Source organism: Phocoena sinus, chromosome 3 (genome assembly GCF_008692025.1).
Source record: "Phocoena sinus isolate mPhoSin1 chromosome 3, mPhoSin1.pri, whole genome shotgun sequence".
Lineage (NCBI taxonomy): Eukaryota > Metazoa > Chordata > Mammalia > Artiodactyla > Phocoenidae > Phocoena > Phocoena sinus.
Window position 1 is genome coordinate 154,803,392 of NC_045765.1, and position 26,149 is coordinate 154,829,540.

Below are 26,149 nucleotides of genomic sequence, written 5' to 3' on the forward strand. Positions count from 1 at the left end.
CTTTCCTACTTGGAAGAGTAACTATCATCTCCATTAATTACATCATAATAACCTGCTCAGCAGGCACAGATATTATCATCAAAAATCATAATATATTCAAGGTTCATAGAAATCTTACTAGAAAGTCTTTCAAATATCCAATAACATTTCTCTTCCTCTCATAGCACCTTTTTTCTGGAATTTAATCCAATTATTATTCTTACTTCTGTCCCTTTTTATTTAAAAAAAGAAAACTTTTGGTTTTGATCTTATTGCTTCATATACAATGGCCCAATACATAGTCTTTTCAAGCACTCATGGAAAATTCTCCATGATAAGTAATAAAACAAGCCTCAATAAATTCATACAAAGCAAAAGTTCTCTGACCACAATGGAATGAGTAGTCTTTTCAACCAATGATGGTGGGACTTCTGGATATCCACTTGTAAAAGAATACTGATGAACTCCTATCTAACACCATGCACAAAAATTAAGTCAAAATGGACGTAGACCTCAAAGTAAGTTGTAAAACTATGAAACACTTAGGAGAAAACATAAGAATAATTTTCTGTGATCTTGTATTAGACAAAACCTTATTAGATATGACAGTAAAATTACCTTCAAAATAAAGAAAAAAGAAAGATAAATTTTGTCAAAAATGAAAAGTTTTGTACCTGAAAGGATGTCATCAAGAAAGTCAAAAGACAACTCACAGAATGGGAAGAAACATACAAATTTTATATACAGATAGCCAATAAGCACAAGGAAAATTGCTCAGCATCACTAGCCATCAGGAAAATGCAAACCAAACTCCAGTGGTGTATCATTTTGCACCAACTAGGATAGCTATAATCAAAAAAAAAAGATAACTAGTAAGGCTGAGTTGAAGTAATTGCAACTTTCACATACTACTAGTGGGAATGTAAAATTGGGCAGCAGCTTTATAACAGTTTGACAGTTCCTCAGAATATTACTAATCAACGTTACCATATAGCCCAGAAATACTCAAGGGATATGAAAACATATGTCAACACAAAATTATGTAGACAAATGTTCACAGTAGCATTTTCATACTAAACAAAATGTGAAAACAACCGAAATTTCCATCAACTGATAAACAGATAAACAAAATGTACTCTATTCTTAAATACAATGGAATATTACTCAGCATTGCAAAGGAATGAAGTACTTATATATGTCTGAATCTTAAAAACATTATGCTAAGTGATGGAAGCCAGTTATAAGCGACACCATATTGTATGAGTCTGTTTACATGATATGTCCAGAATAGGCAATCTATGAAGACAGAAAGTAGATTTCTGGCTGCTGGTTGCCTAAGTGCTGAGAGACTGGGTAAAGAGTGAGTAATGACTACAAGTTGGCATGGGGATATTTTAGTGGTGAAGAAAATATTTCAAAATTGATTGTGGTGATGGTTGCAGTACTCTGTATGCTACAAATATTGAATTGTACAATTTAAATGGGGGTCAATGATATATATGTAAATTCCATCTCTCAATAAATATGTTTTTAAAAATAACACAGAAGTAAATTTGATTTATAAAAGAATAATATTTATGATTTTTATTGACTCAATGAAATGCATAATTCAATACAAGTAAGAAAGTATTAATAAGTAGAGTTACCAAAAAGTAATGAACCTATTAATAATTCAGTTTTCAAATTGATAGAAGCAAATAATGAAAATAATTATCAGAAGAGTAGCTGGTCAGTCATTTTGATTTCTAGCAATTAAAGAGAGTTATTTATGTGGTTTTTGAAGATGATGACTTTCTAGGAGTTGATGATGAAGAGTAAAACTTTCATGATATATTTTTACATGCTCGGTTTTTGATGTATTGCTATAATAATGATTGAATATCTGGTTCTATTGGAATGAACCCAATTTTTTGAAACCTAGTTTCCTAATGTTCAAAAAATACATGGCTTATTGAATGTATGGGTATGACATTGAGATTGTTTTAAAAATATTAGTGATTTAGAATAGATTTTCCGAAATATTTATTTGACTAGAAAAGATTTAACATAGCTTGCTTGACTGTTTTTTTTTGATGGACCTTCTTACAAGATTGGTCCTTGGCTGGCTTCTGGGGACTTGGATTTCTGAGGGTTCTCACCATTCCCAGAATAGATAAGAGTGATTTACTACTGCTAAAGGGCTTGTACAAACCTTGTGGATTATGTTGAACATTTGCTTTCTTTCTGGGAGTCTGGAAAATTGGTACATGCTAAACAGAGGGTGCCTATGTGACCAACACCCAATAAAAACCCTGGGCACCAAACCTCAGTTAACCTTTCTGGTATACAACATTTAACAGCTGCTGTCACTCCTCCTTGCTAGGAAAATTAAGTGTGCCCTGTGTGACCCCACTAGGAGATGATCTTTGGAAGCTTATGACTGATTTCTTCTTCACTTCACCCCATTGGCCTTTCCCCTTTGCTCATTTTGTTTATATTCTTTCACTGAAATAAATCATAGCCATGAGTACAATGTGCTGAGTACTGTGAGTCCTCTCAACTGATCATCAAACCTACAGGTGGTCTTGGCAACCCCTCAAAATAACTATATAGCAACTATGCTACATTTGTAGGATTACATTTAAATTTATTGTATTTGGTACCTCGATCTGTTCTAAGTTTTAATGATAATTTTGTTTAGTCTGAATATACTGCATATAAATACCATAAAATATTTTTATGGGGGACAGTTTTTGAGTTACCAGTATTCGCTAATGTACAATTCTTGCATTTTCTCCTGTCACAAACATGGTGTAAGGCTTATTTACTAGTACATAGGTTAGATTTGTTGCTGGCTATATACCAACCATTTACTGATCTGATGTTTATTTTCAGGGTCTAACTTTATATTTTTTCAAGGACAATAGATTATGGCTGTATATTCAAAACTTATAATTATGGACTAGTGCCTATGATGCATTATATTTACATTAAAAAGTTTCCCTTAGGGAAAAATAACTGAATTGCATTAGTGTTTCCCAAAAATATCCTTAAAAATAGAGAAACACAATAGTATACTTTTTTATCTTATGTACAAGATAATATGGCAAAATATTTCATTCTTCTTTTTCCTCCTTTGTACTTGCATAGTTTCTAGCACTTTAGTTCATTATTTTAGTTTATTAAAAATTGAAAGTAAAGGGTTATTAATGGTGTCTTCTCTGTTCTCTCTCATCTCAGGTCAGGATAAACCAAGCGCCACAGTGTTTTGTTTTGTTTTTTTAAATTAATTAATTTATTTTTGACTGTGCTGTGTCTTCGTTTCTGTGCGAAGGCTTTCTCTAGCTGCAGCAAGCGGGGGCCACTCTTCATCGCGGTGCGCGGGCCTCTCACTCTCTCGGCCTCTCTCGTTGCAGAGCACAGGCTCCAGACGCGCAGGCTCAGTAATTGTGGCTCACGGGCCCAGTCTCTCTTCAGCATGCGGGATCTTCCCAGACCAGGGCTCGAACCCATGTCCCCGGCATTGGCAGGTGGACTCTCAACCACTGTGCCACCAGGGAAGCCCGCCACAGTGTTTTTTGTTTCTTGTTTTTATCTACCTACTCAGAATGACCAAAAGGAAAACTACACAGCCAGACCCAAACCGAGTTAACAGATGCTTTTCCTCATAGCAGAAGGTATGGGTGAAAATTCATCCAGGAAACATTACCAAGATTGCCTGTTAGTGATAATAAGTTCAAAAAATAGCATAGGTATTTTGGTCTCCCAGAAAGTTGTCTTTTTATTACTAGGAAATGCTCTGTGAGTAAGCACTAGGAAAAAATAACTAAAACTAAAGGTTAAAATACAAATTAGGTGTGGACAGTGCCTATGGCATTAGGCTTGCCAAGACAGTCCTCTGCTTATATGCACTTTTCTATCCAAAACCTAGTAGCAACTGAAGAGGATAAAGTTAAAGTTTGATTTATTAATACCCTGAGTGTCCTAGAAATTATATGACAATATTTTAATATTGGGTATCTGTTCCTAATTGTCTTCTATTCTTTATTTTTCTATGTGTGGGGCTTATTTCTTAAGAACAAGAATCTTGAAACTGGAATAATTTAGAAATCAGGCATGTTTACACAGGATGAAAAGATGGTATAAGCATCAACCTTGTGTTCCATACCTATCTCCAACTGATAAATCATTTAGTCGAAAGTCTTCTAATGTCTGTACACAGACACAATATTCAGTGCAACAGACCCTACATCATTCTCTAATACAAATGAAGGAAAATTAGTTATAGCATTCTGGAAACTTCCTTGGTCATTTTATTTTTTTTTTTATTTTTTTTTTTTTTAGGATTTTTTTTTTTTTTTTTATTAAACATCTTTATTGGGGTATAATTGCTTTACAATGGTGTGTTAGTTTCTGCTTTATAACAAAGTGAATCAGCTATACATATACATATGTTCCCATATGTCTTCCCTCTTGCGTCTCCCTCCCTCCCACTCTCCCCATCCCACCCTTCCAGGCTGTCACAAAGCACCGAGCTAATATCCCTGTGCCTTGCGGCTGCTTCCCCCCAGCTATCTACCTTACTACGTTTGTTAGTGTGTATATGTCCATGACTCTCTCTCGCCCTGTCAAAACTCACCCCTCCCCCTCTCCATACCCTCAAGTCCGTTCTCCAGTAAGTCTGCGTCTTTATTCCTATCTTACCCCTAGGTTCTTCATGACATTTTTTTCCCTTAAATTCCATATATATGTGTTAGCATACGGTATTTGTCTTTTTCTTTCTGACTTACTTCACTCTGTATGACAGACTCTAGGTCTATCCATCTCATTACAAATAGCTCAATTTCATTTCTTTTTAAGGCTGAGTAATATTCCATTGTGTATATGTGCCACATCTTCTTTATCCATTCATCCGATGATGGGCGCTTAGGTTGTATCCATGTCCTGGCTATTGTAAATAGAGCTGCAATGAACATTTTGGTACATGACTCTTTTTGAATTTTGGTTTTCTCAGGGTATATGCCAAGTAGTGGGATTGCTGGGTCATATGGTAATTCTATTTGTAGTTTTTTAAGGAACCTCCATACTGTTCTCCACAGTGGCTGAACCAATTCACATTCCCACCAGCAGTGCAAGAGTGTCCCCTTTTCTCCACACCCTCTCCAGCATTTATTGTTTCTAGATTTTTTGATGATGGCCATTCTGACTGGTGTGAGATGATACCTCATTGTAGTTTTGATTTGCATTTCTCTAATGATTAATGATGTTGAGCATTCTTTCATGTGTTTGTTGGCATTCTGTATATCTTCTTTGGAGAAATGTCTATTTAGGTCTTCTGCCCATTTTTGGATGGGGTTGTTTGTTTTTTTGTTATTGAGCTGCATGAGCTGCTTGTAAATTTTGGAGATTAATCCTTTGTCAGTTGCTTCATTTGCAAATGTTTTCTCCCATTCTGAGGGTTGTCTTTTGGTCTTGGTTATGGTTTCCTTTGCTGTGCAAAAGCTTTGAAGTTTCATTAGGTCCCATTTGTTTATTTTTGTTTTTATTTCCATTACTCTAGGAGGTGGGTCAGAAAGGATCTTGCTGTGATTTATGTCATAGAGTGTTCTTCCTATGTTTTCTTCTAAGAGTTTGATAGTTTCTGGCCTTACATTTAGGTCTTTAATCCATTTTGAGCTTATTTTTGTGTATGGTGTTAGGGAGTGATCTAATCTCATACTTTTACATGTACCTGTCCAGTTTTCCCAGCACCATTTATTGAAGAGGCTGTCCTTTCTCCACTGTACATTCCTGCCTCCTTTATCAAAGATAAGGTGTCCATATGTGCGTGGGTTTATCTCTGGGCTTTCTATCCTGTTCCACTGATCTATCTTTCTGTTTTTGTGCCAGTACCATACTGTCTTGATTACTGTTGCTTTGTAATATAGTCTGAAGTCAGGGAGCCTTATTCCTCCAGCTCCTTTTTTCGTTCTCAAGATTGCTTTGGCTATTCGGGGTCTTTTGTGTTTCCATACAAATTGCGAAATTTTTTGTTCTAGTTCTGTGAAAAATGCCAGTGGTAGTTTGATAGGGATTGCATTGAATCTGTAGATTGCTTTGGGTAGTAGAGTCATTTTCACAATGTTGATTCTTCCCATCCAAGAACATGGTATATCTCTCCATCTATTTGTATCATCTTTAATTTCTTTCATCAGTGTCTTATAATTTTCTGCATACAGGTCTTTCGTATCCTTAGGTAGGTTTATTCCTAGATATTTTATTCTTTTTGTTGCAATGGTAAATGGGAGTGTTTTCTTGATTTCACTTTCAGATTTTTCATCATTAGTATATAGGAATGCCAGAGATTTCTGTGCATTAATTTTGTATCCTGCTACTTTACCAAATTCATTGATTAGCTCTAGTAGTTTTCTGGTAGCATCTTTAGGATTCTCTATGTATAGTATCATGTCATCTGCAAACAGTGACAGCTTTACTTCTTCTTTTCCGATTTGGATTCCTTTTATTTCCTTTTCTTCTCTGATTGCTGTGGCTAAAACTTCCAAAACTATGTTGAATAAGAGTGGTGAGAGTGGGCAACCTTGTCTTGTTCCTGATCTTAGTGGAAATGCTTTCAGTTTTTCACCATTGAGGATGATGTTTGCTGTGGGCTTGTCATATATGGCTTTTATTATGTTTAGGAAAGTTCCCTCTATGCCTACTTTCTGGAGGGTTTTTATCATAAATGGGTGTTGAATTTTGTCGAAAGCTTTCTCTGCATCTATTGAGATGATCATATGGTTTTTCTCCTTCAATTTGTTAATATGGTTTATCACATTGATAGATTTGCGTATATTGAAGAATCCTTGCATTCCTGGAATAAACCCCACTTGATCATGGTGTATGATCCTTTTAATGTGCTGTTGGATTCTGTTTGCTAGTATTTTGTTGAGGATTTTTGCATCTATGTTCATCAGTGATATTGGCCTGTAGTTTTCTTTCTTTGTGACATCCTTGTCTGGTTTTGGTATCAAGGTGATGGTGGCTTCGTAGAAGGAATTTGGGAGTGTTCCTCCCTCTGCTATATTTTGGAAGAGTTTGAGAAGGATAGGTGTTAGCTCTTCTCTAAACGTTTGATAGAATTCACCTGTGAAGCCATCTGGTCCTGGGCTTTTGTTTGTTGGAAGGTTTTTAATCACAGTTTCAATTTCAGTGCTTGTGATTGGTCTGTTCATATTTTCTATTTCTTCCTGATTCAGTCTTGGCAGCTTGTGCATTTCTAAGAATTTGTCCATTTCTTCCAGATTGTCCATTTTATTGGCATAGAGTTGCTTGTAGTAATCTCTCATGATCTTTTTTATTTCTGCAGTGTCAGTTGTTACTTCTCCTTTTTCATTTCTAATTCTATTGATTTGAGTCTTCTCCCTTTTTTTCTTGATGAGTCTGGCTAGTGGTTTATCTATTTTGTTTATCTTCTCAAAGAACCAGCTTTTAGTTTTATTGATCTTTGCTATTGTTTCCTTCATTTCTGATCTGATTTTTATGATTTCTTTCCTTCTGCTAGCTTTGGGGTTTTTTTGTTCTTCTTTCTCTAATTGCTTGAGGTGCAAGGTTAGGTTGTTTATTCGAGATGTTTCCTGCTTCTTAAGGTGGGCTTGTATTGCTATAAACTTCCCCCTTAGAACTGCTTTTGCTGCATCCCATAGGTTTTGGGTCGTTGTGTCTCCATTGTCATTTGTTTCTAGGTATTTTTTAATTTCCTCTTTGATTTCTTCAGTGATCACTTCATTATTAAGTAGTGTATTGTTTAGCCTCCATGTGTTTGTATTTTTTAAAGATCTTTTCCTGTAATTGATATCTAGTCTCATGGCGTTGTGGTTGGAAAAGATACTTGATACAATTTCAGTTTTCTTAAATTTACCAAGGCTTGATTTGTGACCCAAGATATGATCTATCCTGGAGAATGTTCCATGAGCACTTGAGAAAAATGTGTATTCTGTTGTTTTTGGATGGAGTGTCCTATAAATATCAATTAAGTCCATCTTGTTTAATGTATCATTTAAAGCTTGTGTTTCCTTATTTATTTTCATTTTGGATGGTCTGTCCATGGGTGAAAGTGGGGTGTTAAAGTCCCCTACTATGAATGTGTTACTGTTGATCTCCCCTTTTATGGTTGTTAGTATTTGCCTTATGTATTGAGGTGCTCCTATGTTGGGTGCATAAATATTTACAATTGTTATATCTTCTTCTTGGATCGATCCCTTGATCATTATGTAGTGTCCTTCTTTGTCCCTTTTAATAGTCCTTATTTTAAAGTCTATTTTGTCTGATATGAGAATTGCTACTCCAGCTTTCTTTTGGTTTCCATTTGCATGGAATATCTTTTTCCATCCCCTTACTTTCAGTCTGTATGTGTCTCTAGTTCTGAAGTGGGTCTCTTGTAGACAGCATATATAAGGGTCTTGTTTTTGTATCCATTCAGCCAATCTATGTCTTTTGGTGGGAGCATTTAGTCCATTTACATTTAAGGTAATTATCGATATGTATGTTCCTATTTCCATTTTATATATTGTTTTGGGTTCGCTACTATAGGTCATTTCCTTCTCTTGTGTTTCGTGTCTAGAGAAGTTCCTTTAGCATTTGTTGTAAAGCTGGTTTGGTGGTGCTGAACTCTCTCAGCTTTTGCTTGTCTGTAAAGGTTTTAATTTCTCCATCAAATGTGAATGAGATCCTTGCTGGGTAGAGTAGTCTTGGTTGCAGGCTATTCTCCTTCATCACTTTCAGTATGTCCTGCCACTCCCTTCTGGCTTGTAGGGTTTCTGCTGAGAGATCAGCTGTTAACCTTATGGGGATTCCCTTGTGTGTTATTTGTTGCTTTTCCCTTGCTGCTTTTAATATGCTTTCTTTGTATTTAATTTTTGACAGTTTGATTAATATGTGTCTTGGCGTGTTTCTCCTTGTATTTATCCTGTATGGGACCCTCTGTGCTTCCTGGACTTGATTAACTATTTCCTTTCCCATATTAGGGAAGTTTTCAACTATAATCTCTTCAAATATTTTCTCAGTCCCTTTCTTTCTTTCTTCTTCTTCTGGAACCCCTATAATTCGAATGTTGGTGCGTTTCATGTTGTCCCAGAGGTCTCTGAGACTGTCCTCAGTTCTTTTCATTCTTTTTTCTTTATTCTGCTCTGCAGTAGTTATTTCCACTACTTTATCTTCCAGGTCACTTATCCGTTCTTCTGCCTCAGTTATTCTGCTATTGATCCTATCTAGAGTGATTTTAATTTCATTTATTGCATTGTTCATCGTTGCTTGTTTCATCTTTAGTTCTTGTAGGTCCTTGTTAACTGTTTCTTGCATTTTGTCCATTCTACTTCCAAGATTTCGGATCATCCTTACTATCATTATTCTGAATTCTTTTTCAGGTAGATTGCCTATTTCCTCTTCATTTGTTAGGTCTGGTGGGTTTTTATCTTGCTCCTTCATCTGCTGTGTGTTTTTCTGTCTTCTCATTTTGCTTATCTTACTGTGTTTGGGTCTCCTTTTTGCAGGCTGCACTTTCGTAGTTCCCGTTGTTTTTGATGTCTGTCTCCAGTGGCTAAGGTTGTTTCAGTGGGTTGTGTAGGCTTCCTGGTGGAGGGGACTAGTGCCTGTGTTGTGCTGGATGAGGCTGGATCTTGTCTCTCTAGTGGGCAGGTTCACGTCTGGTGGTGTGTTTTGGGGTGTCTGTGGCCTTATTATGATTTTAGGCAGCCTCTCTGCTAATGGGTGGGGTTGTGTTCCTGTTTTGCTAGTTGTTTGGCATAGGTTGTCCAGCACTGTGGCTTGCTGGTCGTTGAGTGAAGCTGGGTGCTGGTGTTAAGATGGAGGTCTCTGGGATATTTCCACCGTTTAATATTATGTGGAGCTGGGAGGTCTCTTGTTGACCAGTGTCCTGAAGTTGGCTCTCCTACCTCAGAGGCAGAGCCCTGACTCCTGGCTGGAGCACCAAGAGCCTTTCACCCACACAGCTCAGAATAAAAGGGAGAAAAAGTAGGGAGAATTAGTAGAAGTATGAGTAAAGAAAGAAGGAAAGGAGGAAAGGAAGGAAGGAAGAAAGAAGCAAAGAAGGAAAGAAAGGAGGGAGGGAGGGAGGGAGGGAGGAAGGAAGGAAGGAGGGAAAGAAGGAAAAAAGACAGAAAGAAAGATGATACAATAAAAATAAAATAAAGTATAATATAGTTATTGAATTAAAAATATTTAGAAAAAAAAAAAGGGACGGATAGAACCTTAGGACAAATGTTGGAAGCAAAGCTATACAGAGAAAATCTTACACAGAAGCATACACATACACCTTCACAAAAAGAGGTAAAGGGGGAAAAATCATAAATCCTGCTCCCTGAGACCACCTCCTCAATTTGGGGTGATTCGTTGTCTAAAGGAGGGAAGGAAGGAAGGAAAGAAAGAAAGAACGAAGGTAAAGTATAATAAAGTTATTACAATTAAACTTAATTATTAAGAAAAAGAATTTTTAAAAAAAAGTCATGGACGGATAGAGCCCTAGGACAAATGGTGGAAGCAAGAGTATACAGACAGGATCTCACACAGAAGCATACACGTACACATTCACAAAAAGAGGAAAAGGGAAAAAATCATAGATCTCGCTCCTAAATTCCACCTCTTCAATTTGGGATCATTCCTTGTCTATTCAGGTATTCCACAGATGCAGGGTATATCAAGTTGATTGTGGAGCTTTAATCCGCTGCTTCTGTGGCTGCTGGGAGAGATTTCCCTTTCTCTTCTTTGTTCTCACAGCTCACAGGAGCTCAGCTTTGGATTTGGCCCTGCCTCTGCGTGTAGGTCGCTGGAGGGCGTCTGTTTTTTCGCTCAGACAGGACAAGGTTAAAGGAGCCGCTGATTCGGGGCCTCCGGCTCACTCAGGCCGGGGGTTGGGGGATGGGGGTAGGAGGGGCACTACGTGCGGGGCGGGCCTGCGGCTGCAGAGGCAGCGTGACGTTGCGGCAGAGGCCGGTGTGATGTTGCACCAGCCTGAGGCCCGCTGTGCGTACTCCCGGGGAAGTTGTCCCTGGATCCCGGGAACCTGGCAGTGGCGGGCTGCACAGGCTCCGCGGAAGAGGGGTGTGGAGAGTGACCTGTGCTCGCACACAGGCCCCTTGGTGGCGGCAGCAGCAGCCTTAGCGTCTCCCGCCCGTCTCTGGGGTCCGCGGTTTTAGCCGCGGTTCGCGCCCGTCTCTGGGGTTTGCGCTTTTAGCCGCGGTTCGCGCCCGTCTCGGGGGCTCGCGCCCTCAGCCGCGGCTCGCGCCCGTCTCTGGGGTTCGCGCTTTTAGCCGCGGCTCGCGCCCGTCTCTGGAGTTCCTTTAAGCAGCGCTCTTAAACCCCTCTCCTCGCGCACCAGGAAACAAAGAGGGAAGAAAAAGTCTCTTGCCTCTTCGGCCGGTGCAGGCTTTTCCCCGAACTCCCTCCCGGCTAGTCGTGGTGCACTAACCCCTTCAGGCTATGTTCAAGCCGCCAACCCCAGTCCTCTCCCTGAGCTCCGTCCAAAACCAAAACCCGAGCCTCAGCTCGCGGCCCCGCCCGCCCCAGCGGGTGAGCAGACAAGCCTCTCGGGTTGGTGAGTGCTGGTCGGCACCGATCGTCTGTGCAGGAATCTCCCCGCTTTGCCCTCCGCACCCGTCGCTGTGCACTACTCCGCGGTCCCGAAACTCCCCCCTCCGCCTCCCGCAGTCTCCGCCCGCGGAGGGACTTCCTAGTGTGTGGAAACTTTTCCTCCTTCACAGCTCCCTCCCACTGGTGCAGGTGCCGTCCTTATTCTTTTGTCTCTGTTTTTTCTTTTGCCCTACCCAGTTACGTGGGGAGTTTCTTGCCTTTTGGGAGGTCTGAGGTCTTCTGCCAGCCTTCAGTAGGAGTTCTGTAGGAGTTGTTCCACGTGTGGATGTATTTCTGGTGTATCCGTGGGGAGGAAGGCGATCTCCGCGTCTTACTCTTCCGCCATCTTCAAGGTCCCCCACCACTGCCTTCTCACTGCACTTGTTACCGAGTCCAAGCTCACTCTGCTCGCCGCACGAGAGGTCAATAAATCCGAGATGAGGTGTTGAGGAAGGGAAGACGACTTTAAAGATGGCAGACTAAAGTCTCAAAACTAACCATCTTATCCGGGTTTGGATGCCAGTTTCTTTTATAGCCAGAAAGGGGAGGAGATGAGGAAGTAAAGTAAAAAGACCCCTTGGTCATTTTAAATTGCTTTTGTTCTAGAGTGAATTATTTGTGAAAATAAAATTCATATCAATGAATAAATTTCAGGAAATAAAATTAATTAATTTATAAAACATACCAAAAAATACAATGAATGTAGAATTAACCCTTAATACAACTACAGTGTATATTATAGGCACTGAAAGTTCCCCACTCTACATATCCAATCTTACCTCATTTGTATTTCTGATAGTAAGTATATTATTGATGCACTGTTATAACATGTTCGCTTTCAAAGAGAAATTATAATTTTTTGCATCAAGATTAAATAGTTTGTCAGAGGCAGCTCCTAGGTAAACATTGCTTAGTCTCTATTTATATGCGCTGTATTGTGATTTGGAAGAAATATATTTCTATATGCATATATACACACACATATATATATATTTGATCATTCAGACACGTGAAATATCGGAAATATACATATTTTTCATATATATTTGGTGTTCGTCGGTGGCTCCTGGCTGACAGCTCCCAAAACCCTTAGAATGTCCTAAGTGATGAGAGGGATAAAGTTGTCTTTTATTATATTAATGAGGTGACCTTTAGAAAGCACCTAAGTATGGGGGCTGGCTGCCAGGGCACCACCCTTGTGAATAGAGGGCTGGAACTTTCATCCCCACACCCTGATTTCTGAGGAGGGAAAAATGGCTGGAATTTAAATCAATCACCAATGGCCAGAGCTTCCCCGGTGGCACAGTGGTTAAGAACTTGCCTGCCAACGCAGGGGACACAGGTTTGAGCCCTGGTCCAGGAAGATCCCACATGCCGTGGAGCAACTAAGCCCGTGAGCCACAACTACTGAGGCTGCACTCTAAGGCCTGCAAGATACAACTGCTGAGCCTGCGTGCCACAACTACTGAAGCCCGCACGCCTAGAGCCCATGCTCCACGACAAGAGAAGCCACCGCAATGAGAAGCCCGCGCGCCACAACAAAGAGTAGCCCCTGCTCTCTGCAACTAGAAAAAGCCCGTGCGCAGCAACGAAGACCCAAGGCAGCCAAAAATAAATAAATAAATAAAAAGAATTTAAAATCAGCAATGGCCAATCATGTAGTCAAACAGGGCTTTGTAACAAAGCATTCATAAAATCCCAAAAGGACAGGGTTTGAAAAGCTTCAAGGTAGGTGAAAACATGGAGATTTGGGGGGTGTGGCACCCCTGGAAAGGGCAAGGAAGCTTCGTGCCCTTTCCCCATACCTTGCCCTGTGAATTTCTTCCATCTGACTGTTCCTGAGTTAAATCCTTATGTAATAAACTGATTATCTAGTAAGTAACATGTTTCTCTGAGTATTGTGTGCTACTCTAGCACATTAATAGAACCCAAGGAGGAGGTCACAGGAACTTCTGACTTACAGCCAGTTGATCAGAAGCACAAGTAACAATGTGGGCTTGTGACTGGAGGCTGAATTCATGTAGGATTAAAGCCTTAACCTGTGGAATCTGATGCTATTTCCAGGCAGATATTGTCAGGATTGAGTGGAATTTGGGGACACACTGCTGGTGTCCAATACTTGCTTGGTGTTGTGGAGGACACCTCCCTACCCCTCCTCCCCCACCCCCATACACACACATTGGGATTGGATCCAGGAAACTAAAAGAATATGAGATAAAATTATCACAATTGTGCTAAAGATCACTATTCTTTTTAATCCTCAGATAACTATGTTTCTATAAACCTCGTTTTGTGAGTTTCTAACCAAAGGCTGTAAGTGTTAGGTATGCTTATAAAAGCAAGGAACTGAAAACCATTTAATGGGTGTAAATTAGGAGGGCATTATCTTTGTTACTTTAAAAGAAATCTCAAGGGCTTCCCTCGTGGCGCAGTGGTTGGGAGTCCGCCTGCCGATGCAGGGGACACGGGTTCGTGCCCCAGTCTGGGAAGATCCCACATGCCGCGGAGTGGCTGGGCCTGTGAGCCATGGCCGCTGAGCCTGCGCGTCCGGAGCCTGTGCTCCGCAGCGGGAGAGGCCACAGCGGTGAGAGGCCCACATACCGCAAAAAAAAAAAAAAAAAAAGAAATCTCAAGATTGTGGTTGCTCTCAACAGTGTAGCTGTTAGCAGTGTCGTCAGGGCACAAAGACTTTCTTTCGGGCTATTCACTCTTTCATGTTGTGTTTTGATCTAATGCATGTGGCCTCATAGTCAAAACATGGGGCCCTGCAGCTCCAGGCACCATGTTCAAGTTCAAGGCAGAAGAAAGCGAAGAAGGAATATCACCATCACCTGTCCTCTTTTACTAGAAAAGCAGTAAGTTTTTTCTAGGATCTACCGAACAGAATTCCCCTGATATCTCACTGACCATATCTGGGTCACCCTCCACATCAAGCTAAAAAGGAGTTGGGGAAATTAAAGAACTAATAACTGATTGGACTGTCAGTCAATCATGTTGTGTCAGTGATATAGACACAACATGATAATCATATCATACGTGGCTTGGACACACGGTTAGCTCAGACAAAATGAGGAATCTACAAGCAAGAACAATAGGAGAATAACTAACAGGTGACAATCACTTATCCAGTATAGCATATGCTTTCCAATATTATAATCAAAGAAAATTACAACTCACACTCTGACAAATGGCAAGGTGGATATTGCACAGCAAGTGAGATGGGACTGAGTGAGCGTCTCTCCTTACACAGAGGCAAAACCTTCCCTCACATGCCTGATTATTCATCTGACCCAAGTATCACAGGTTTTTGAAAATTTTGTGAGAAAAATTAATGATAAAACACAATTGTTTGAGGCTATCCATTATAATGGGAAAAAGAAGAGTGTTCAGAAAACAAATGTCACTCTATATTTTTCAATGTGGATTCTTTCTTATGGCTCTAGGAATAAGACAAAAATCTCTTGTTTTGAAACATAGTGAGAGTATAATATTAATATACCCAATTAGAAATTGGTGATGGTTTTCAACCACTTTATAAGTGCACATTGTTTTTCTTTCTAACAGAATAATCCCTTTGGACAATTCCTGGCATGGGGTATTAAGCAAATCATCTAATTATAACAAAAAACCTGTGCATTTTAAGATCTGCATTTTAATATTCACCTAACGCGATGTTTATGTTTCACTGGGAGAAAGATTGGTATCTCTGATTCTTACAGATGTTTTAAAAAGGCAGGACTGAGAAAGGATTGAATTATTGCCACTAGAGTTTTGGAAAATGTAATTGATTTTAATTTATAAACATAAGTAGAACTTTGATCATTCTTCAAGGGCAAAGATGTATCTTGGAGGCAATATTTCATTTACATCTCTGATGCCTGCTAAAATCCCAAAGTATTTAAGTTGAAAGATTTGATAGTCTACAGAGGAAAGAGAATACTATGGCTGCCATCCGTAATGAAATTTGGTATTTGTACTTTATTACCTTGAGCAATTGTTGTATACAAGCATGGTGCTGTGCTATACACTTGGCAATATTTGTACAGATTTAGGGGAGACATACCTGTGCTGTATTCTGTCCATACCTTCTCTACCTCCCCTCAAAAATTTTATGCTGTTCTTCCACAGTTGATTGTTTGGAACGAGACGCTGTCAGACAAATAGAAGAACTTAATCATTTCCGAGTGATATGTGACATTCCTAACCTGCTCTTTAAGGCACAGTCAACATCAGCAGCGGGGTATTTAAAAGTATGTATAGCTCCCCATCAATCTTTAATGCATAGTTCTTATAAATACATCTCCCCTTGCCTCTGTTGGAGCTGATCATTTGTTTTATTTGACTCAAGGATTTGCTTGATTTAGAAGCTGGAAATATACATCTGTAGTATTGACAAAAGCCTATTCGTAAACTGTGGAGATTCTGCCATACATGCCAGAGGAAAAGCAATGTGGCAAAGTGAAGTGCAAAATTATCTCTGTCTTGGTGTTATTTGTGAGTCATATATCTCTGCCTTTTTATGAACAGCAGGCATATTTGGAAGAATTATGTCTGAGTCATAAATCCCAATTTGCCTGGGACATGACTAATAGGTGTCTTTAATGTAGTAAGATGATATTACTGTCTTATCTTGCAAACATTTTTTAAACTCTCAATCACAAATAAGGCAGGTCAGATTTAAATGACAAACATTAACGTTTGCCTCATCAAAAAATGTTGCCACTCCCTTTTCTAGGCCACTTTGCACAAATATGCCATCTGCATATATAACTCTATTTTGTTGTTTAGTAAGCAAAACTGCCCTGATTGATCTAGCTGTTTCTAGAAGGATATGCAAGAGATAAACTTAGAAAATGAGTTAAAAAACAAAGACAGGGCTTCCCTGGTGTCGCAGTGGTTGAGAGTCCGCCTGCCGATGCAGGGGACATGGGTTCGTGTTCCGGTCCGGGAAGATCCCACATGCCGCGGAGCGGCTGGGCCCGTGAGCCATGGCCGCTGAGCCTGCGCGTCCGGAGCCTGTGCTCCACAATGGGAGAGGCCACAACAGTGAGAGGCCCGTGTAACACCCCCCCAAAAAAAAACAAAAAAAACAAAGACAATTGACTGATCTCTATTTCACATGTGGAAAACTATAAATCCTATTTAATTGAATAATGGTGCAAAGAGGTTTCATTTCACCATAAAGTTTCAATGATAGGAAATATTTGTCTAAAATTTTTCCCTTCTATCCTCTGGTTTTATGTATTAGGTTATAAATGATAGTTCAGGATTCTCACAATATATAGGAGAAATCTGAAAATATTGAAGAGGTGTGAGATCACAGGAGAAGGCCTATGTTAACGAGTGAAACAGACAACAGCTTTACAAGTATAGTTTGTTGAGTACAAAGCCTAATCGTTTAGTCATAAACTTGTGATTGAAATTATAGGATTCATCAGAACCTCAAATTTCCATCATGTTGTAGAAGAGGGTTTAGAACCAGAATGTGAATTCATATAATATTCTGAGTGGAGTATCTTTGACTAGAGACCAGTAAGGGAGAGTAAGACTGGGAGACAGACTTTTTTATTAATTGCAGAGATTTTCCTGGTTAAGTGAAAATCTCCTGAAATGCAGCACCAAAGGAGAGAAAATTTTAAGACTAATTTTGGGATCCCACGCATGAGGAACAGAATTTGGAGCTTTACTATTAAATATTAGTTTTTCTATCAGAGGAAGTCACCAGGTGGGCTTTTTTGTTGTTTATTTTTTTGTTTGGAGTCAATAAAAATATGTTTTCAAATGTGTGTTTTACAATAGGTGTCTTGTGTGAGTTTCAGGCTCTGTGAAAGAAGATGGCACCAATCTTGAAGTCACTGATAGAATATTTATGGAAATGTAATAGGGAAGAACAAATCTGATTCCATATTGGATCTGTTTCTTTTACTTAAAACTTTGTGTTCTATTACTTTTTCTACAAGTTAATCACTAAAGGGATGTTGCCTGTAGCTTAAAGTATACATAGTGGCCCATCTCTGGGACCCTGCCTCCCATGCCTGAGTGTTAAGCTAAAATACCTTTAGTTTAGCTCACAGGAAACAAGTTGATAAGGCCTACCTGAGAATGCCAGCAGAAAAGAAGAAATTAACACATCCCATCCCAAGTCTGGCCAGAACCAGGAAATATTTGCAACAACTTAGCATCTTTTTTACTTTACCTCCTCACCTCCCCCTCCTCGTTCTATAAAAGAAACTAGCATCCAAACATGGGCAAGATGGTCCTTTGGAACACTAGTCTACTATTTTCTCAATCTACTGGTTTTCCCAATAAAGTCGCCATTCCTTGCCCCAAAATCTTGTCTCTCGATTTATTGGCCTGTCATGCAGCAAGCAGTAAGAACTTGGACTTGGTAACAGAACAAAATTGAAGTGACAGATATAATTTCTAGATTTTGCTATTAGAATCTTAAAATTTACTTTTTTATCCATTATCTTTAGAATTTTCTTTCTACTTCCCCAATTAGCCCCAAACACACACACACACACACACACACACACACACACCTCTTTTGAAAGTCACAATATTCATTGGAATATTTCTTGAATAAATACCATTAACTCAAACATGTTACAAACCTGGGACACTGGAAGAATACCAATTTTTGTCAAGGAAAGTTTGCTAAGAATCAGGTCACTTCTTTAAATAATTGAAACCAAAGGAACTCAGAAAATAATTTTAGAAGAATCAGTAAACCATAAGCAAAGTGTTTCCTTATGAAATAATGACATTTAGTAAAGATCAATTTTGACATAATTCAACAAACTCTTCCTCACATGCTTCACTGTCAATTGTCCCTCATTTTCCACGTACTCCTCTGTCATTTCTATCCTTTGAAATATCTTTAGGATTTTTTCAAGTTTTTCATTTGCCAATTTGGACATGAAGCCATACCAAAATCTCCTTCATAGGAAAAAAGAAAAGGGTAAAATTGCACTTATTTTTCATTTCTTAGTTTTATTTCTCATGACCTATGTAATTACAGTAACTTTTACTGGCCATGTCACAGGTTAACCTTGCATTATTGATATAGGTATCACTTTTCTTCACCTTTACCATGAAAATAGCTGTAAATGTATTGCCCTTGTTTCCAACTGAATACACGAAAATGAGAAATAAACAAGATGTGACTCTAAATTACACTGAATTGATTTAAACCTGGAACATCTCTTTGGAGATTCAATAGCAATCAGTCTTTATCCTTCCATGGAAGAGTTGATTTTTGAAATTGTACAAATTCATTCTAGACAATTTTGGATAATGAGATGTGCCATTAAGCTGGGTAATAGTGTTTTCTGCCCCAAATGCAGCCTTACTACAAAGTAGTGAAATGGATTTTCTTGAGTGGTTCACAAATTGATCCTATTTCAATTACAAATTAGGAGTCTCAGATTTCTTCTGAGCTATGACTATTGTGACAATAGACATATATACATATGTATTCCACTCAAATGATGAATGTCAAGAACACCGAAGATTTCTAAGTTTTATTTGCACTTGATATACTTATTATTTTATATTGTTGCCTTGCATAGAATGTAAATACTTTAATACAGGGATTGATTAATTTAATTAGTCCTTCAATGCAAATCATGACCCATTGTTCAGCCATCTGTTTTTGTAAATAAAGTTTTATTGGAACACAGTCATCCTGTTTCATTTACATATTGTTTATGGATGCTTCTAAGATTCAACAGAGGAGGTGAGTATTTGAGACAGAGGTAGTCTGTCTCACAAAGTCTAAAATATTTACTGTGTAGCCCTTTACAGAAAAAGTTTGCAATCCCTGCTTTATTGGTAATACTGTCTTACCAATACTATATTGGTAATACTGTCTTTTAGGATGATAAACAAACCAAATAGCATCTTGTTGTGTAATAACAGTACACTATGCTGACAATAGATTAAGATTCATAGGCCACTCTGGAGAGCTGGATGGCTCTCATGGGAATTCTAGGGAAGGAGGCTCCACTGGGTGTACTTTATCACTAAGGGTAGGAAAAAAAAAAAAAAAGGAAGCTGGGGCTAAACAAAGCTCTGAGGGCCTTTCACTCATGTTTATTTATTGTGGGCAAACTGGTAATCTGATTCAAAGAGAACACATTCACTATTTTCTCTTTTTCAGTCCATGCACTGCTCTTTGGTAATGATCAGCACTAAAGCACAGATTTACCTAAAACCAAGCTCATTGGAATCTTTCATATGAACCCAATTGACTTACGACTAAGAACAATTAAAAGAGTTATTCTCACCATAGTAAAAAATTTGGAGGGGAGAGGCAGTCTAAATGTATATCTTTAAAAAGTTTAAAAAGTATGAATTAGAATGATATACTAATCAATGTATATTTTTATTAATTGCTTCATTTTAAGGAGCATTAAAGAAAGCTTTTATAAATACAAAAAGGTGGGGAAAATCAAGTTAATGTGATGATAATAGCAGAAGAGTAAGAAAAGGCTTATGGTGAAATTAGCACACAGAAATGTATCAATAAAGCTGCAGCACAATTTTAAGAACTAAGCGACAAATTTGGATATGAGCTTTACAGCTATCAGCGCAAAGAAAAACAGTGATTATTTATGATTCACATTGTCTTGATTGTGGCATGCCTGTCCCACATTGCTTTAATGGTTACAAACAATGTTTTTGAATTGGAATTTGATATTACACCCACCGAGACTGGCTAAACTGTTTGTGGGACACGATGAAAAAATGATAATCCAGGGCCCTTTGATCAAAATTATTAATTTCAAGACAGTGACAGCAAAGCATTATACCAGTGATGGCCCTTCTAAGTGCCTGGCTGTGTATTACTCAACAAGGAGCACATCCATGAAGCAGACCCTGATGCCTACAACTTACTCTGAGGAGAGTCACCAAGACTTGTCATATTCATCCTAAAAGTACCATCGTCATCATCATCATCATCATCATGGCAGATATTTATTGAGTACTCAATTTATGCAGTTACTACTGTAAAATCATTTTAGTCTCCCTCCAAGCCAATAATTTAGATAATATTATTAGCTCAATATTAGGAGTGAAAAAATTCTCTAGGAAATAATTTCAAGGAAAATATTTTAGAGAGTTAAAGATGTTCTAGAGCTAGGGCTCAAACAATATCTTCCATATACTGAAGTCCATGTTCTTATCAACTTTACTGATCACCTATGATGTTCTGATACTATTTTCTAAGCACTATATTCTAGATACTATGTTCTCAGTACTCTGTTAGGTGTTGGCTAACTAGTGATAAATGAAACAGAGCTCCCTGGAGCTTAGAGTCTAAAGGAGGCTGGGGTAGGTAGAATGGAAACAAGTAAATAAACAGATAACTAAATTACAATTGTGGTAACTGCTTTGAAGAATATGAATAGAATGTTGATTGTGGTTCATCTGAGGAACTTCAGATAAAGGGTCAGGGGACGAATGCATCTTTGAAGAATTACTTCTTAAGCTGAGCTCCAAAGGATGGGAAGAAGTCAACAATCGTAACTTCTAGGATGAGAGTTTTACAGGCTTAGGAAGAGCTTGTACAGATGCCCTGAAGTGTATAAGTGTGAAGTGTTCCAGACACTGAAAGAATCCCTATGTGGCTGGACTAGTGACCAACCACGTGAGACAGAATGAGGTTAGACTTGTGTGCAGGGGGAAATCATGTGGGACTGTATAGGTCATGACATGAGTTTTGTTTCATTCTAAAAGCAAAAGGAAGCCACTGAAATTTTATTTACTAGACTGACATAATGAGATTTGTATTTACTAAATATGATTTCAGCTACTATATAAGTTAGAGTGGAGGAAAGAATACAGGATTAAGGTGGCTATTTTAGTACATCAGGCAAGAGAGAAAGAACACTGGCACATGGAGATGGAGAAGAATGGACTTACTGTAGGAAAGTTTATGAATTAAATTGTGAACTTTGTGATCATGGACTCTGTGGGATGGAAGAGATGAAAGGAAGCAAATGTTTTCCTCTGAGAAGAGCAGAGCAGACAGATCATGGGTTTGAAATGGGAAAGGGAAGAGACTGAGTCAGAGATCTTCTTGCAAAACATATTCATTTAGCTATTCATATGGAACTTCTAAGCTTAGATGTCAAGAAAGCAGTTGGATATACAGGTCTCATGCTCACAGAAAAGATTTACCCCAGAGATATAAATTGGCTTCCTCGTGGTATCCATGGCATTTAAAGCCATTCAGGTGAACGGGATCTCCAGGGAATGGAATCTAGCTTGAAAAGAGAATCCAGCCTTTGATCTAGCCCTAAAAATCTTCATTTTTTAGAGTCTGAGAGAGCGGGATAACTTAGCAAACTAGATGTACTAGATATGCTAGGGTATACCAGCAAATTAGATTAAGAACAAATGATCAATAAAGTACGGAAAAAAATTTAGAGAATAGAAAGTCATGAAATCCAACAGGAAAACAGTAACACAAACTATGTCAAGTGCTGCTGACAGGATGAGGTTGCTTTCTCTGTGGATACCCTAGTTTAAAATATCTGAGCCATGCCATGTGATACTTCGAGTTTGTATGTTTAGTATAGGTTATCTCTGCTTTTCACATTTCTCATACCAAGCTACCTCGCTTGAAATAAGAATGGTGGGATTCCAAGGTGCAAAGATTTTGATGTAAAAGGAAATATTTTTTTAAAACTCTTTTGAAAATGCTTCAGAAAATGTAAAGCCTCGATATGAACTATGGCTTTGGTCGTGTGAAATTTGGACATGGGAAGTAAACGGGAGTGATGAGGGAGACTATTCTGAATGGAGTAATAATATGAATTAGAGAACAAACAAGAAATTTTGAGGTGTTTGTGTTGGTAATATTGAAGGAGAGCCTTGATTATGAGGAAATTGTTTCATTTTTCAAATGAGAATATTAGTACTGAGGTACTAGTGAGAGAGTATTGTGTTTCATCCAACAATTTGGAAGATGTCCTTAACTGGTACTTTTGGTTTCTACCGGAGTAGTAAAATCTTTTTCTAAGATACCTTCATTGGATTCAGTTCTAAGTATGAGCGCCCTCTGGTGTTCATTTTCAGTATATGTCATAAAAACTGCACATTTTAAAATTGGAACTTGGTATTTTTCACGCATTAACTAATCCCAATACAGCGTGCGTAGAAGCAATATTTACATCTTAAATGCACATCGCTTTTTATTTTGATTTAAATTTAAAATTAGTTACATTTTAACAGGAAAATAATTTCAATTTTTCAATTGAATAAAAATGACAACAAAAAATGTAGTGTTATTTAGGAAACAGTCCATTTGGCCATTGGTTAATTTCCATGGCATTTGATCATTCTATTCAATCTGTTTAGGGTATAGAATGGCAAATATCCACTCTTTCATACACATACATTAACGTAACAAGTTTAGAATTCACCACTGTCTTCATAAAACCTTAAAATTTGGAAGCCTCACTCTTTGGCACTGGCTTAGTTCCAAGTGTTTAGAAGAACTAAATGGAAGATTGAGGTGATTTTTTTTTGTCAAAAATATAATCAGTAATGAACTGGATTAATACAGTAATCTAAACAAAAATTTGTGTTTATATTAACCTATTAGGTATTCATTATGGAGGCCCTAGATTCCTAGCTTTGGAGAGTTCACCCAACCCAGGTTCTCTGACTATATATTCAAAAACTGCTTAGTACTCTAGACAAAGAGACGATGCAAAGAAAGACAAGAGACTTTGTATTGATAAGGGACAAACTCTGTGCTAATATCTCCCTACTTTATTGTGTCCTCACCAAAATCTTATTATCTTCATTATATCGATGAGGAAATTAAGGCAGAGAATGATTAAATAGGCTGTCATATCATATTACTAGTAAGTAAGAGTTGAGATTCAGTTTCTACTCTGGCTGACTATTACACTGAAATTACAGAACAGAATAGCAATTACCTGGAACCAGATAAGAGTTGGTGCTGAAGAATATCTTTGCTTTTTATAGAAGACAGTTGTATACAATAAATAAAATATACAATATTAATGTTCCAAATGAAGGATTTACTTGAAATAATTATTTCAAGAAAAACCACAGAGCCTAAACAAGAGAGAGGTAGAATAAAGAAAAGTTATCCACAGGTAAACTTGAACTATTTTGAGATAGAAACCACAACAGCTCATCAAAGAGAGTTTTATACCTTCTCTATTTCGATCACCTTTCTTTATAATATACACAATTAAATATATTTTGGAGGAGTTCTTAGTGATGGTTGTGAAGGAACAGGTGAAATTGTTCATTACATGTATCATATGACAATTTAGAGGGATGAGACCCTGGGAATATTTACCATATGTCCAGTTTGGGAAACTTGAACCTAGACATGACAATTCTATCCCAGCCTCGCACTGGAATAGAAAAGGGAGTAGATGAAAAGATGTTCAACATCGTTAATTATTAGAGAAATGCAAATCAAAACTACAATGAGATATCATTTCACATCAATCAGAATGGCCTTCATCAAAAAGTCTATAAACAATAAATGGTGGAGAAAAGGGAACCCTCCTACATTATTGGTGGGAAGGTAAATTGGTACAGTCACTATGGAGAACAGTATGGAGAAAACTAAAAATAGAAATATCATATGATCCAGCAATCCCGTTCCTGGGCAAACATCTGGAGAAAACCATGGTTTGAAAAGATACTTGCACTCCAGTGTTCATTGTAGCACTATTTACAACAGCCAAGACATAGAAGCAACCTAAAAGTCCATTGACAGATGAATGGATAAAGAAGTGGTACATATATACAATGGAATATTACTCAGACATAAAAAAGAATGAAATAATGCCATTTGAAGCAACATGGATGGACCTGGAGCTTATCACACTAAGTGAAGTAAGTCAGACAGAGAAAGACAAATATCATGTGATATCACTTACATGTGGGATCTAAAACAAAATGATACAAATGAACTTATTTACAAAACAGAAACAGACTCACAGACTTAGAGAATGGAATTTATGGTTACTGGGAGGGAAGGGGTACGGGGGGATGGATTGGGAATTTGGGACTGACTTGTACACACTGCTATATTTAAAATAGATGACCAACAAGGACCTACTGTATAGCACAGGGGACTCTGCTCAATACTCTGTAATAACCTAAATGGGAAAAGAATTTGAAGAAGAATAGATACATGTAATGTATAACTGACTCACTTTGCTGTACACCTGAAACTAACACAACATTGTTAATCAGTTATACTCCAATAAAAAATAAAAATTAAAAAAAGACAACAACAAAAAAGAAAAGGGAGTAGATTTCAGGACATGTGTCTCTGGGAGATTAGCTCAGTCTGCTGAGGTGCTCAATTTCCTGTTTCACTATTCTGTCCTTAAAGTACCTTCATAGACACTGTGATTCCTCTGGAGCAAAGCATGGGTGGATCTTAGAAGATATGTAGTATCTTTAGGAAACATTTCAGATGGATTGATGTTAGAGCTGTTTTAAATTGTACTATTTTTTTCTCTAAATACACACTTCAGTTTCTCTGTTAATGAAATGGAGTTGATATACATAGTGTTCTTGCAAGTGTCTCAGCATAAAGAACAACATGCACTGTTATTACCATTTAAAACGTCCCCCTGCTTTAGGAGCCCAGCATAAGCAAGACACATCGGAGGATATTTTAGAAAATGAACTTTAGGTGTATAGTCTACAGTTGACATAAAAATTCCAGTGATCTTGTTTCCTTAAACTGTTTCAAAAGTATCTTCATTCTAAAGAAGAGATTATCAACATATTGGCTGAATAATCCTTGTGAAGAAAACTTTTTTTCCATAAACATGGGAAAACTAAAATTAAACAGGTGGGGATTCTGAGTGTAAAGACAATATTCAATGGAGAAGGAAAAATAAGAAAAGATTATTTGTTATTTTAGCAATGGCTTTGATTATTTTGTTTTTTTACCAGTGGCTGGTATACCTCAGTTCCTAAGGAGCACTGCTGTATGGTTCCTTTTGTAAATTGTAGTATACTCAAATTATTTATTTGAGGATATTGTAGATCATGAGGTTTTAACACTAGAACTAAGGAACACGGAGCTCGTATCTCCCTCTCATTCAGAGGAACACATATTCTGTAGGTGGAATGGAGAGGTGTCTCTGATTCCACAGTGTTTCCTTTAACATAGAAATGAAAAACAGCACAATTCTATAAAGAATCCATGTCCAGTCAGCATGTCTCCCTGTATGTTTCTTTCCCAATGTCTAAAAAGTCAGGATCCAGAATCTACAAATTAATGTTTCTGTCCTCCAGGGTATGTGCTGCTCTTATCTACCCCTTCCTGATTTTCTACATCTCTGTTAAGTGCTTCCAAGTTACAGGAGTAGAATAAATATCCTGCCACTCATAGAGTCCTCACAGACCAGCAGGATAGGCATCTCCTGGGAGCATTTTAGGAATTCAGAATCTCAGGCTCCAACCCATGCCTGCAGAATCAGAATCTATATTTTAACATGATCCAGGTGATTCATGTTCAAATTATAATTTGAGATGCACCGGTAATGGA